The sequence below is a fragment of the Alosa alosa genome, chromosome 5 (assembly GCF_017589495.1).
Source record: "Alosa alosa isolate M-15738 ecotype Scorff River chromosome 5, AALO_Geno_1.1, whole genome shotgun sequence".
Taxonomy (NCBI): Eukaryota; Metazoa; Chordata; class Actinopteri; order Clupeiformes; family Clupeidae; genus Alosa; species Alosa alosa.
This window is the reverse complement of record NC_063193.1, coordinates 3408821-3423756: the sequence shown is the minus strand read 5'-3', so window position 1 is coordinate 3423756 and position 14936 is coordinate 3408821.

The window sequence follows — 14936 nt, the reverse complement described above, 5'->3', positions numbered from 1 at the left end:
TGGAAATCGGGTGTGTTTATTTTCTGGGATGCATGCACCAAGTTAGCTCAGTGACCTACGCAAACACTTTTGCTTTGCTTGACATTGTGCTTCACTGATTGGCCCTGAAGTCAACATGCAACCACAGGCGCTTAATTCAATTAGAGACGCTATCTTTCCCCCTTCTTCCTTATTGTTTCCTGTGGCTTTGAGACTTGCCACACGTTCGCTCGGCTTTGTCTGCCAACCAAAACAGTGCTCGCTCACTGCCATCTTTGTTTATTTTTGTGCAGTTACTGTACATCGTTCCATATGACTGCAGTTCTAACAGGTTATACCATGAACTCAGTGCTCTCTGTTTCAGAACTGAACTCTACACTAAAAAGGAAAAGAATACCCCCCCCTACACACACACACAACAAGGCTTGTAAAGTGTCTTTTCATACATCGTTGTACAAACACTGCTTTTTTTTCCCGCCGAGAGAGAGAGAGAGAGAGAGAGAGAGAGAAAAGACGCATCAGTCTTGTTTTGTAATAGACAAACTCTGTGTTCTACAGCTTCACTGGGAATCAGCACAGAGGCTCTGGGGCTCTGTACAAAGCATCACTATAGGATGACACATGTGGTGAAAGCTGCACTCCAAAGAAGGAGCCCCAATCCTCTCCAGATCCCTTCAATCTGGGACAACTTTGATCCAGCCATTACAGATAATGGCTTTGAACTGGCAGAAACAATTATGCGTAATGGTCCGCTTGAGCAACTACGATTATTTGCCAAAATCACAGGGTTTTTTTGAGGACAAGTTGTTTTTAAAAAGAAAGAAACTTCAAAGTAAACATTTTTTTCCCACTCGTTGTTCATCTCTTTGGGTTTTCCCCAGCTAGTGCAGTTGTCTGATGGTAACATTGAGATTATTTCCGATGACCGACAGCAAGGTGTTAGTCTTAAAGGACAATTCCGGCGCAAAATGAATAATAACACATGTGTACCAAGTTCGACCGTTCGCTGGGATTTATTTTCATGCTAGTCGAATGTGACCAGTTTTATTGCAAACCGCTAATTAGCGTTTAACGCTAGCCTTCGGGGCACACTTACAGTAAAAAGAAATCGCTATTTCTATACCACTAACAAGGCTCAAAACAGCACCACACTTACACAGTAGCATAATGAGGGTCTCTACATGTAAACCGAAGCATTGAGAACTTTGTAAGTGTACAGGCAGTTTATTAAAAAGAAACACATTACCGTTCACGTCTGGTTCACATATACAGGCAGGCGATGTGAACTAAAATCAAATGTAATTTGCTCAATATAGGCCTATCAGAAATAATAGCTCCGATGTAACATAACTTGTATAGTGTACACTTACTTAGTGGATGTCCATCTGGTCCCTCTGGTATGGATCGCCGCCTCCAATTTCTTTTCGGGACATGGAAGAAAGTTTCAACTACAGCCCTGTTTATCAATGAGGGCAAATCTTCAGACTCTACAAAACACTGCGTCTCTTGGGGGTCGCGACGCAACAGGTCCCACTCCATGCAACACAGGCACTCCTCTTCGGGGGCCATAGCTTCACAATGTCCGCAGGTAGCCTACAGTTTCCAGAAGCGGCATTGACTACAGGTTGCTCTCTCTCTCATAGCCCTTTCAAGGAGCTCCCGCAGCTCTTCGTTGGTATATTCCGACGTCCAATAAGGGTTCATCCTCGATGTCTTCAAATTCGTTCAAATAACTTGCCATCTCTTATGTCTCATGTTGCTTTCAGTGCTTCTCTTTTGCACAGTCCTTTCTTTCAGCAACAACGTTTCACGCAAGATTCACTTCACATCCCAGAGTTCTGTTTTCCCAAGGCGCCTGCCTGTATGTGAACCAGACGTGAACGGTAATGTGTTTCTTTTTAATAAACTGCCTGTACACTTACAAAGTTCTCAATGCTTCGGTTTACATGTAGAGACCCTCATTATGCTACTGTGTAAGTGTGGTGCTATTTTGAGCCTTGTTAGTTGTATAGAAATAGCAATTTCTTTCTACTGTACGTGTGCCCCGAAGGCTAGCGTTAATCGCTAATTAGCGGTTTGCAATGAAACTGGTCACATTCGACTAGCATGAAAATAAATCCCAGCGAACGGTCGAACTCAGTACACATGTGTTATTAACCCCTAGGTTCATTTTGTGCCGGAATTGTCCTTTAACGGTTGGACCTTGACTCAAATCAGCAGCCAGGATGCCACTGCAGGTTGTGAGTCAAAGCGTAGATGCAGGGCATAGCTACCCATTTTTTGAGGGGTATGCAACAACAAATTGGCGCCCCCCCACCCCACCCAAAAAAAACAAACAACTAAAGTAAAACAAAAGGCCAATAATGTATTAAATATTATTATTTTTTAAGGAATTCTGCCGATTTGAACTTGAAGTATTGTTAAATGTCGCATTGTCACTTTAAGAGAGTCTAAACGGTTCTTATAACGTCCTTTGCTGCTGTTGCTCACAAAGGATAAGGCTGATCCAACTCTAGCCTTTGTTTGCGCCACATTGACAGCACAATATTAAGTTATTACAAGAATTCTTCATTGTTAGGAAATGGAAACATGTACTGTAGTTGTTGCTAGTGTGACATTTCTGTTTGCAGTTTGCCATTACAGGTGCAGTATGAGCTAGCCTGGGTGTTCCCATGCTGCCTTGCGCACGATTTGATTCACGCTGCTAAGGCAGCCTGGAGACCATGGAGCAAATTTTCGCCTGAGATAGGGGACCAATCACAGAACAAGGGGGAAAGCAAGACGATGATGAGCTATGCACAGACGCATTTGATAGACATCCGTGGCACCCAATAAACGGATCTGGGCATTTTTTTCAAATACGAGAAAATTAATGTTTGGTTCCCAGACCACGTCTCATTGAGAAGTGGTGGCGCTAGCCAGGCTAAGTATGAGCATGGTAGCTCATATGTTTCAATCGGCTTAGCAAACGCTAGTTAGTCTGGTAACACGAATAACATGAACATGAAACATGTGCTTCCAAGCACAGACGTCACACTTTAAATCCTACCTGTTGCTTTTCACCATCCACTTTTTTAACTACTGTCGCATCCCTTGACATGCCATCTCATTTCCCCTTTCTTTTTATATTTTTAGCCCCCAACAGCTTTTTTTTTTTATCCATCTTTTTCCACAGACGAAAACTCACTACTGCATTCCTGCTCACTCAAGCTCACGGCGCCCCCACTCCTTCTTTTATGTCAAAATTCTATGATAGAATCTTATGAGATAGGGCGTCTACTCTAGCCTGTTAATGTTCTAAAATGTTATTTAACATTGAGGAAATTATTAGTTATTTATATTGTTATTAATAAGTTATTATTATTATTTTTACCATCGCTTTGGCGCCCCCATGGTGCTGTGCCCCTATGCGCCGCATATAGCGCATACCCACTTTTTGCGCCACTGCGTGGATGTGAGTTGTAAATGCTCCATGTAAGGACATTTTACCATTTAACCCCTTTAAAGGTGTGGGTTTTTGAACATTCTAGCATAAGATTCCGTTCCGCAACAATTGAAGGTTCTAAAATTCTATGTTGAAATCAGAGCCTTATATATCTATATCTATCTACATGTTTAAGGCTCTGGTTGAAATCAATGAACCCAGATATTCTTTAGAACATTCATTTTCCAACATTCCCATCACACCGGTGTGGCGGTACACCTTTAAGGATTAACGGTTAAGTTTATGCAAAGCCTCACCTAAAAGTCCATGGTTCACCTTTTGGATTTTAACTTTTAATAAAAGCTGTTGATATATGATTGACCTCTGTTTTGTTTTAGTGTCATTTTTCTGAAAAGCCATTTTTATTTATACACTGTCACACACAAACTGTCAAGTCAGTCAAGCATCATGGGTATGGATATTTTTCTTTGTGAAAATAGTGTGCAGGGGGGACAATTGTTTTCAATTACATTTTTAAAGAAAGAAACAATACATCTAAGTGTTTGAATAAATCTGATGCATATCCAATGTAAATCTGGTGCTGTAAAGTTGAAGAAGCCTTGTGATATGAGACATGGCAGATATACTGGGTGGATATTATGAGCTAACTGACATTATGAGTTGAATGCATTGCCATGTGTGCTGATGACATGATAAGCACGGACATAAATACTGGCTGTTCCTGTATTGCCAATCCATTCAAGTTTACCTCTCCTGCGTGTCCTCTAGCCGGTAATCCTCTGTCTGCTAAGCGTAATTAACAGGAGAATCCATCTTCATTACGCAGGGCTTGTGGTTGGAGCACAAGAGAGGCAGAAAGGGGCTTTGAGCACAGTGTGATATCTGGTTGTGGTTAGCTCAGTGGGCCCGGGGGGTGGGATGTACATGTGTGTGTGTGTGTGTGTGTGTGTGTGTGTGTGTGTGTGTGTGTGTGAGAGAGAGAGAGGGGCTACTGTCTGCAGAGAGAGGGGAGGGGATGCTTAGGGAGAGAGATTTAAGGGTGATGAAACATGGGGGGACTTTTTAAAGGGGGGCTGTGTGTTGGATTTGAGTTGTGTCTTGAATACACCCTTACGTACGGAGATCTTCTCTTGATTTGAATGTGTTCAATACAGTACCTCTTTCTCCTGGTACAACAACTACAAAACAACTCAAATTCACCTCAGGGATATGTGCCCTTGTGGCAAAGAACATTCAATTCCACTCAATCCTATTTATTGACAGAATAATCATAACAACAGTCTGAAGGCGCCCGGGCCTTCTCCAAGCCAGGCCTATTCTGTCTCAGCTGCGAAGCTGGACAGCTTGGCTGGGTTGATCCTCTTTCTGAAGTTTTGCAGCATGCCTTAACATACCTAATTCAAAGAAATGACAGACAAAAATTCCTTAGGCAGATCAGCTGCAGCTCTGGTAATGAATGACTGATTAGGGCGTGTATTGATCTGCTTGCTTTGGACCGGCTGCCTCTGTTCTTGGAAGACTGATTTAAACAGAAGTTTCCTGACTGACGCCAACACTCTCCTTAACACGGTTTCTCACTTCCTGCTATAAAGTGAAAGTTTTAAGTTTAGTTAGTTAAGTTAGAGGTTGAGGTTACTACAAACACACACTGTCTCTTTGTCTCTTTCTCTCTCCCTCTGTGTTACTCTCTCCCTCTCTCTCTCACACACACACACACACAAACACACACACATACACACAAAATAATACACACATGCATACCACAGCACACAACAAACGTACAGTCCGACACAATGACACACAGACATAACAGGCGAACAAATAGCAGTCACTCACGCACAAAAATATACATTCAGGCAAACACACAATCCCAATTACACATGTGCACACACACACATAATCACAATTACACACACACACACACACATACACACACACACAGTCCACAAAGTCCACTGGCAAAGTATGTTTCCTATCAGGCTGTGGGGAGTCTGACTGCTGTGAGCTCTGAGCTCTGCTGTCATGTGGGCCCATGTGGTTTGTGTGCAGTGTGTGTGTGTGTGTGTATGAGACCGGAGGCAGTCTCTGGAGCGGAGCGGAATAGAGGGGAACACCACACAGTGTAGCACAGGCAGCTTACTGCAGAGGAGGAGGAGGAGGAGGAGGAGGAGGAAGGATGCTTGTGGTGGTGGCGATGCCTAAAAAATTCTCCAGGGAGGAAAGAACGTCGGGTGTCATCATGGCACCCGGCCACCATCCCCTTAAATGCTTCCAGAGAGGAACACCATGGTCTGTTTATGTGTGTGTGTGTGGGGGGGTGCACAGTACCCAATGGTCCACCCAAACATGGTTTGCCTCAGTGGGAATAAAACTGAACTGGCAGAGATTTAATTGTGCCCTCAAGAGATTAAGTCAAGTGCCCAACGTACATTCAGCAGACCCCTTCTCAAAAAGGGGGTCAGAGCACTATTGTTTTGTCGTTATCTCTTATGATTTTCTGAAGCAGATTTTTCAATCATCTAAACAGAACACTAAGATCTAAGCAACAGTCCTTAAAGGTGCTACTTGTAAAATGACACATAAATCCATTCAGTGGGAACATGACACATGACTGAGCTTTCATTGTGCAGTCATGTTCTTAAGGCAAGGTGCTTTGAAGAACCCAAGGCCTGAATCCCCCCAAAGCAAGCATGTAGAAGGAAAGTGATCTGCCTCAGAAAAGGCCAGAGTGAAAAAGTGAACTGAAGAATATTTCTGTTAGCAGTAATAGCAACTGACTTCATATCTGATCTGGTTTTAAGGAATTATTATCTGATATTATGGTACCAGACAAATCAATTTTGTTTGATGTTGTAAATACTACTCTGGTCTCATTAAAATACATCCCTTTGGAAGCCTTCCTGGGGATATTATGTTCTGGCACGTGCTTATGGGGAAAATAATGCATAAATACGGTTAATCAGAAAGCACTCATACTTTCTTTAGTCATAAATATCAATGGTGATATTGTCATTGATAACAAGAGTGATTTAGTTCCAGCAGGACTGCATTGTGGCTCATTATAGTTTGGGCTTTGTTTAGGCGGAGAAGTAATCCCAGGAATCAGTCATAAAACAGCAACAACTGAGGGAGGGAGAGAGAGAGAGAGAGAGAGAGAGAGAGAGAGAAACGATCACGTACTGAGGCGAAGAATGGGAGGAATGCCTGCACGCTAGATTTTCAGTTGCCTCAATGAGCTTCAAAGGGGAAATGTGTTTGAGGAGTTAGTTGCCTTTGGCAGCCCTGTCTATCATTACCAAAACCAGTTCCTCTGAACGTATTAGTGCTGCCAGGGCCACTACTGTATGTCCTGTCTTGCTACTGCGGTTTAATACAAAATAATATTAGCAGCAGATAATACTTCAGCACTGCAACAGCAGGCAGTCAGGCTGGCCATCTAACCAGGTTATAGCATCTCTCTCTCTCTCTTCGACAGGTTGACTGTTTCCCCCCTTCCCCTTCTTGCTTCCTCCCTTTTCTCTCCTAGCACTGGAGACGACGCTCCAGCACTCCCTGTGGCAGGTGTGAATGTGGGTTGAGTTGTGCTGTGCTGGGTTGAGCTGTGCTGTGCTGGGTTGAGCTGTGCTGGGCTGGGTTAAGCTGGGCTGGGTTGAGCTGTGCTGAGCTGGGTTGAGTTGTGCTGTGCTGGGTTGAGCTGTGCTGAGGTGGGTTGAGTTGTGCTGGGTTGAGCTGTACTGAGCTGGGTTAAGTTGTGCTGTGCTGGGTTGAGTTGTGCTGTGCTGGGTTGAGCTGGGCTATGCTGTGTTGAGCTGTGCTGGGTTGAGCTGTGCTGTGGCTTGTAGAGATGAAAAGAGAAGGTGGGGAGTCACTTGATTACACCGCAGCATTCCTCCTGTGACCACACTGGGCTGTAATTACAGGGCCCTCTCCAACTGGGGGTCTGAGTCAGGGTAGGTGGGTGAGTGGAATGGGGGTGGTGGTGGTGGTGGGGGGGGGGGGGGTAGATGTTGAATCAGTACAGGTGGGGTATGTGAAGTGGTTGACTTTAATCTTTCAGGTTTTGAATGAGTATAATGCTTAAGGGCTGTGTGTGTATGTGTGCATGCTTGTGTGTGTGCGTGTGTGTTTGTCAGTGTGTGAGAAACTGTGTGTCAGAGTGAGATGGTATGTGTATATGAATGTGTGTGTGTGTGTGTGTGTGTGTGTGGGGGTGAATCAGTACAGGTGGGATATGTGAAGTGGCTCACTTTAATCTTTAAGCTTTTGAATGAATATGATGCTTAAGGGCTGTGTGTGTATCTGTGTGTGTGTGTGTGTCTGTATGTGTATGTGTGTGTCAGGGTGTGAGATAGTATGTGTGTATGTTTATGTGTGTTTGTGTGTGTTTGTGAATTTCTGCAGATCTCCTAGTGCTTGAGGGAGAATCCACCAGGCTCCTCTCAAAATTAATTCTCCCAGAGATAGATCAGCAAGATGAGATCTTCCTCCTGTTTGTAAGGGAATGCAGGCAAGGCAGACTAAGAGATGCCTGTTGACAACAAGACCAGCCACTGCTCGACACAAATCAGTGTCGATTCACGGAATCTCCCAACTCTGCAAGCGCAGACAAGGCAGTGCCTGTGTTGTGGCTGCTGAAATGCTCCTTTCAACTGATGTGTAACTGCTGTGAATCATCTAGTCGCAGAAGACATTATGGCTGTAACTACAGTGATTAAGAGATTAGGGGTCGGACCTTAGAAGAGACATGCTCAAGGTAGCATTCGGATCATTTTGGGTTCATCTGTCTGGGGGGGCATAACAAAAGTGACAAAGATATATGCCTGAATTAGTGGGTCTATGTGATGTGTGTGTTGGGTTGGGTACTTTATTTGGATCACTGGATAGGTGGAATCTCATTAGCATCTATAGGCAACCACAACACCGTTGCCTTACTAACAGGCCATTGAGTGATCTGTCAACATCAGCATCAGTGATGTTTTCCCCTTATTTACAGTAAAAGACATGAGTTTCTATTTGTCTTTAACTGCGTTTGTTACACACCTTTTTAAATGCTTTGCCAATATGAATAATGACATTTATCATGCCAATACGGTTTATGAAATTGAAATTGTATACATACTGTGTATACAATTCTTACTCTGTATTTATGCGCAGTACTGAGACATATGGAAAGAATTAAACTAGGTTAGCTGATATACAGTTCAGGATTTTCGTCATTTACAAGACACTCATACAGAGACACCAGGGGACCGATGAAACAGGTAAGGTACCTACTGTATGCACACTCACTGGTGATTAAATCTGTGAACTTACCGTTATCAGCTAAGTGTTTTCCATCGCTTGGTGTAGCTCATATCTGTGACATTGAACAGGGATAGTGTCACTTCAGAACATCACAGATGAAGGCATGTAACAGGTTCAGACACGGTATGCCTTTGGGCTGTGGTTTCATGCCATTTCTAACACATTCTCACCAAATGAATACATTTTTTTTCACACATTTTAATTCATCAATCTCTGCTTGACAAACAGCTTGACAATATGTTTTGTTTTCAAAGAGAAAATACTGAGGATGGCCTAAGCCTGAAATGTTTGAAAAAGTTTGTTTTTGGAAATGTACGTAAGGTCCTTATATCTTCTTTGTCTTTTGTTGTTCAGTCAGTGCAATACATCATCTTCTAAACATCAGCCTCTCTGTGCCGAGTGCTTTTCCATCAGTATACACTTGATCTATTGCTTTGGATTTCACACGGAAGGAGAATAATCTGTACCAGAGTTTCTGCAGGTTTCAACTAGTTACATTTATGCTTTTTTAAGACCTCTTCAAGGCAATTATGAGTTCACACCCATACTGGCAATAAATACAAAGAAGTCCAATAATTACAAACAAAATAAATAATGTACTGCGATAAATTCAATATGATCTGGGTCAGTTCAGTTCCATGTTGATTTTGTTTGTTGTTTTATTACATCATGATAAGTATATACTGTTGAGTCAATAAACCACAATATCTAACAACTAAAATGTATGCAGAACAAAAATGTTCAGTAGAAGTGGCTATAAATGACTGGTAACAAATTAAGACGTAAAGGTATTTAAAACCTATACATGTATTTAAGACCTGTACGTAAATGTAAAACACTTAGTGTGCAATATTTGAATGTATTTAAGAATATTAATGTATTTTAATGATTTTAAAGGTGCCATGTGTAATATCCGCCAAAAAATCAATTCATACCTCACATTCCATAAAAGATGGAGGCAGTATACCTCCAGAAAGTGAGTTGGTCTACCCTAGAGTAACAACCGAGAAACGTGTATTGCAGTTTGGCTGGCGGTTATGTTGCCCGCATACCGCCTCCCATGGCCGAAGCTGGTATTATGACACCTGTCGGGCTGTGGCTAGTAATTTAGCATGCTAATTCTGGTTGATATCTCTGCAGCACTATACCTTGCCATTTTTTTAATGACATCATCGCCCTTATTTCTTCTCATTCTTTTGATGCGTGTAGCTCATTTTTTGGATATTTTTACCTCAATTCTTACACATGGCACATATATGTATTGTATGTATTTAAGAATTAAGGCCTAAAATTCATAGTTTTAAATTCAGTGTTGTGTGTAACGCGTTACAAAGTAACGAGTTACAGTAACGTAACTACTTTTTCAAGTAAAAAGTAGTGTAACGCGTTACTACTAAAAATTTGGTAACGTAACTTAGTTCCTTTTTCATATCTACGCAATGTTACTTTTCCCAGGGACAGATTTGACAGTGACGCTGCTTTCTCAGCTGCGCGCTTGCGCAATAGGCACAAGCTCCACACGGCAGCCTACGTAACAGAGGCTGGTAGCATGAAGTGCAATTATAGCTCCACACGGTAAGTGACAGAGGCTGGTGGCAATGAAGAGCAATCATAGCAAGCGAGACGCAGCCAGCGCCAACTTCTGAGGGATGGAGGTAGCCTATTCACATTACTTCGAACTCGTTGAAACTAAGGGGAGGAATGTGAGTGTTAGTTGTAGCCTAGCTTACACTGTCCCCTGATTTTGTCTACTGCCGTTAACTCAACTGCCAGCCTATTGATACGATTTGCACTAGCTTTGCACCAAATTTCGGAGGAGCGCCTGTTTAATGAAAGAGTATAAGGCTATAAAATAAGCCCTCATATATTTTGCGTTCACCTATATGCCCAAGATGTATGGAGGCTATGTTATTTGATATTGTTTCATAGGGCTTTAGTGGTGGTGTTGAAGCCTATAAGCCCAATGTTTTCTTGTCAAGTGCTCTGTTTGTGGCATTTTTTATAATAAAGAGCACAAAAGAAATACCTGTTATGTCCTCCATAGTAGAACTTTATGTAGGCCTACACATTTAGGAACAGATATTGGGTTCTGCCCAAAGTCGAGCAACATAAAAGTAATGTATAAGTAACGAATAACGTAAAAAGTTACTTTCCATAGAGGGTAACTAAGTAAAGTAACTGGTTACTTTTTTGAGAAGTAATGAGTAACGAGCAAACACTACTTTTTAAAAGTAACTTCCCCAACACTGATTAAATTTTAGACTTTTTAGGACCCCACATCTATCCTGAAAACATACTTAAGATTAAAGGATCGGTTTGTAGGATTGTTACCGAACGTTCTATAGGCCAAAATCAAAACACTGCATGGTGAACGTTCTCAAGACTACCTAGACGTGAGCCTTGTCAGATGTAATGAAGAATTAGCTGACGTTTTTCTGCAGCTGCTTTAACGTTTCTCCAACCATGACCCAGCTACACATTACGGAAACAAAAAATACCTCTCCAACCAACGTAACATATTTAGCTGAAGTTAGCGATGCAGATGAAGTTTAGCCTAGGCTACCTGTTGTGGAGAAATATGGCCAGCTCTGCGTCAGACTTGATATTCTTCGTTTGACGAAGACGTCGCTATCTCAGGAAGGCTCCTCTGATGTCCACTTAATTGGTTTCTGGTTTTAATTTTGAAAATGTGCCTGCCTCTCATAGGCTACTCGTTTATGACAACACAGGTGTTGACAGTTGGTCTTTGCTAATCTGGCAACACAAATAGGAGGACTTTTTATTAATCCATTATTAATACGCTAATCTAGAATTAATCGTTTATACAGGTTTTACGGGGTTTTACGGGTTATAGTAATGTTGTCAAATAAGCCATTACTTCAATTCATTGTGTTTCCTTACTCTCTGACGCAGGGCCGTTTCAAGGAATTTGGGGGCCCCAAGCAAAATGGACATGGAGGCCCCCCCACCGCACGCAAAGCGTACAGGAACCACCGCATAGCCATACAGTTTAAGTTCACCCACAGCTTATATAAATACAAAATTTTGACAGTGCAATACCGCAGTTGCATATATATACTGTGTATTAGTTTTGAACATTTGCAAAAACACTTCTTCATTTATATTGGATAAAATCCAATATAAATGAAAAAAGTGCACAATAACTAAATCCAACATACTTAAACACACACACACACACACACATTAACATTTTTCAGTTCTCACAAAGTGAGAAAATAAAACACTGCCATCTTATGCAGGATGCATTGTTCAAACTATAAAGAGTGCAGGTTGTATAGCAATTTAAAAATCCAACATGAATACAAGTACACACACACACACACACACACACATAAGATTAACCTTTCAGGCCATCTTCATCAGTGGAGGTATCCTTAGGAAGAGCCTGAGGCCTGAGAAATTTAAGCAAAGCACCTTGAGGGAGAAAGAAAAGATATGTCTGCATTTCCATATTTTGATATTTAGAAGGGATGCAGCTGCTTTCACAACTACCAATGCTTACTGTAAAAACATCCCAAGCTAATGTTATACATTGACCTAGGCCTACTTGTAGCTTAACATAGCATTTAAGCATTCTGCTGTTTAAAATGAATTAGACAGAAGAGCACCTGATGCTTTAAAGACAGTAAACAGCTGGCGCATGAATACTAGGCTACTAGACATGAATGTTCCAGTCTGCTTTGATGCCGCGAAATTTATTGTGTGGTTTTCCTAACCCCATTTGGTAAATAGATTATCACGGTCGAATAGTTAGTATAGCAGAGAAGCTATGCCACTTTCATCAAAACCTATTACAAAGCTATAGCAATGTTATGTCATTAAATCACGATAAACAGTGATTCTGGAACAGATCTCGTCTTCCTTATCCATTATGTAACCATATTCCATCCGTTCGGAAAAAAAAAAGTTAAGCTAACTGTTCTAGTTTGTTACAAGCAGCATGGGCCGTCAGGCACGTGGTTAACATAAACATTTTTGCTAGGCTAGCCTTCCTGCTGCGACATTACACCATTTGTACAAGACAAGTAGAGCTATTTTATCCAGTGTAATTTAGCACTTACCACTATCTTGTTTTTTCTTGTCATCCTCTTCCTTTCTCTTCTGGCTTCTGGACGCATAACTCCGCTTCATTATGACTGCCGAGGTTTTATATTTTCGCGGCAGTAGCAGAGACCACAAACCTGGCTGGCTGGCTGCTGTCAGCGACTACTGAGAGGGCCCCCTTGAGGGGATCCCGGTATTACCCGATAACAGTGTCGTTGCACTTTACTGCATTGACTATCAAAGGGGTGCTCACAGTTTGTCGTTGCATTTTATTTTTAACCAGTCGTTGTCTTGGGGCCCCTGGCCAGCTCGGGGCCCCAAGCAATTGCTTGGTTTGCTTGCCTTCTAGCGACGGGCCTGCTCTGACGACATAATGGTGATAATTTTTGGAATGGTTACAATTTATTTTCCATTATTTCCTACATACTGGTCCTTTAAGGTGACTTCCTCAATCTTGAAATGTTCTTCACTGCTATGTAGTATAGCACTTATCATAGTGATTAATTGTCATCTGATGTTGCCTTAGATTACCAGCAGTTCTTTGTGACCCATTAGTTTATGTACAGTAGGACAAGAAGTGAATGCACTTCATGTTTTAACATTTGCTTACCTCATCCTTGGTCTCTCTTGACCATCCTTAAAGGAGTAATTAGTGATTCTGCTGAAAACAATCTGGCATTTGTACAAAGCCCTGGTTCTGAAAATGGGAAACAAACACAGGGGTGTACCCATACCCACAACAAAGCCAAACAAACACAAAGGCTGTTAATGCTGGTGCTCTGGACGGTAGGATGGGGTGGGGTGGGGTGGGCGGGGGGGAGGCAATCACATTATCAAGACCACTGAAGAAAGAGGTGTATTTTTTTGGCTGTTGAGTTCAAATATCAATTATCTTTCTTCAGTATCGCTAACTGCCCCTGCCATATGTGGGCACTGCAAGGGGTTCTTCGTAAGGGTATTGTTACCCTGGTGGAAGTAGATGGCTTCTTCCCTGATACAGAAATGTCACTCAGCTCATGTACCTCTTTCAATACATTCTCTACCTCTTATGTAGCCTATCTACTTATAATAATATATATAACATATAGTATAGCATATATATAGTATTTTATTTATTTGCATATTTGTTCATTGTGAAACTGTGCCATTATTATCCTCCTAAAGTATTCTCCGGGGATGAAGGTTGCCCTGAACTCTACCTACCTCCACCACAGCCTATATTTTGAGATATGACCCAGGCCTACATCATCTCTGGTTAAAGCCTGTGGTTCAGCTCTGGTGTGGTTTTTAGGTTTTGATGCCTTGATGCAGTTACTTTTTAGAGAGCATTACCTCAAGGCCAAATTTATGACCCATCAAGAAGGATTAAGGTGTTTGGTTGTTTTTGCCATTTCTGGTGTTATATTTTCCAGATGAGATGTGTTTTGAGGGAAGATAATACAGTATGTCTGTGTTTTATTTTGTATGGTTGACTAGATCACACCATAAGGATTTTCTGTTCAATCCTATAAATGATAGACGAGTTTCTTAGTTTAACTGCTCTGTCTGAGGTGCGTCCTTTGTGTCTAAATTATTTAGAATAAATAAGTCAACTTCCTTTTTAAAAATCTAATCGCTCTAAACGTGTGCATGTGCCCATTCAAACATGCGCCACTTCAGACTGAACAACAATCAGTCTGGAACCAAGTTATAAATTAACTGCATTGTGTGCATTGAAACACACTGAAGCAGTAATACGCTATCATCTAACTCTTTTTTGGCTAGAAAAGTTTCACCATACCATACAGTATGTCATTTACTCTACACGATGACCGACAAAGGGCTATCGGTCCCCTGATGATTTAACGCTAATTATGATTTTGGTGGGTAGTGACATCATGTGGTGGCCTGTGCTATTTTAACTAGGTGTCCCTGGTTCTCTTCTTGCCCGTGTTGATAATGGGTTCTCCATCATAACGACGCTTTTCCGGGAGGGGGAGCTCATTTAGTGCGCCTGCTTGGACCATTTCTATTCAAGCGCGAAACCGCGAGGTGTCCAGTTAACAAATTACCCCCGAGTAAAATGATGGGTGAATCTTCTGTTTCTCTGAGATTTGGAATTCTCTTCTATTTGATGACAAACACATCGAAGAGAAACCACATT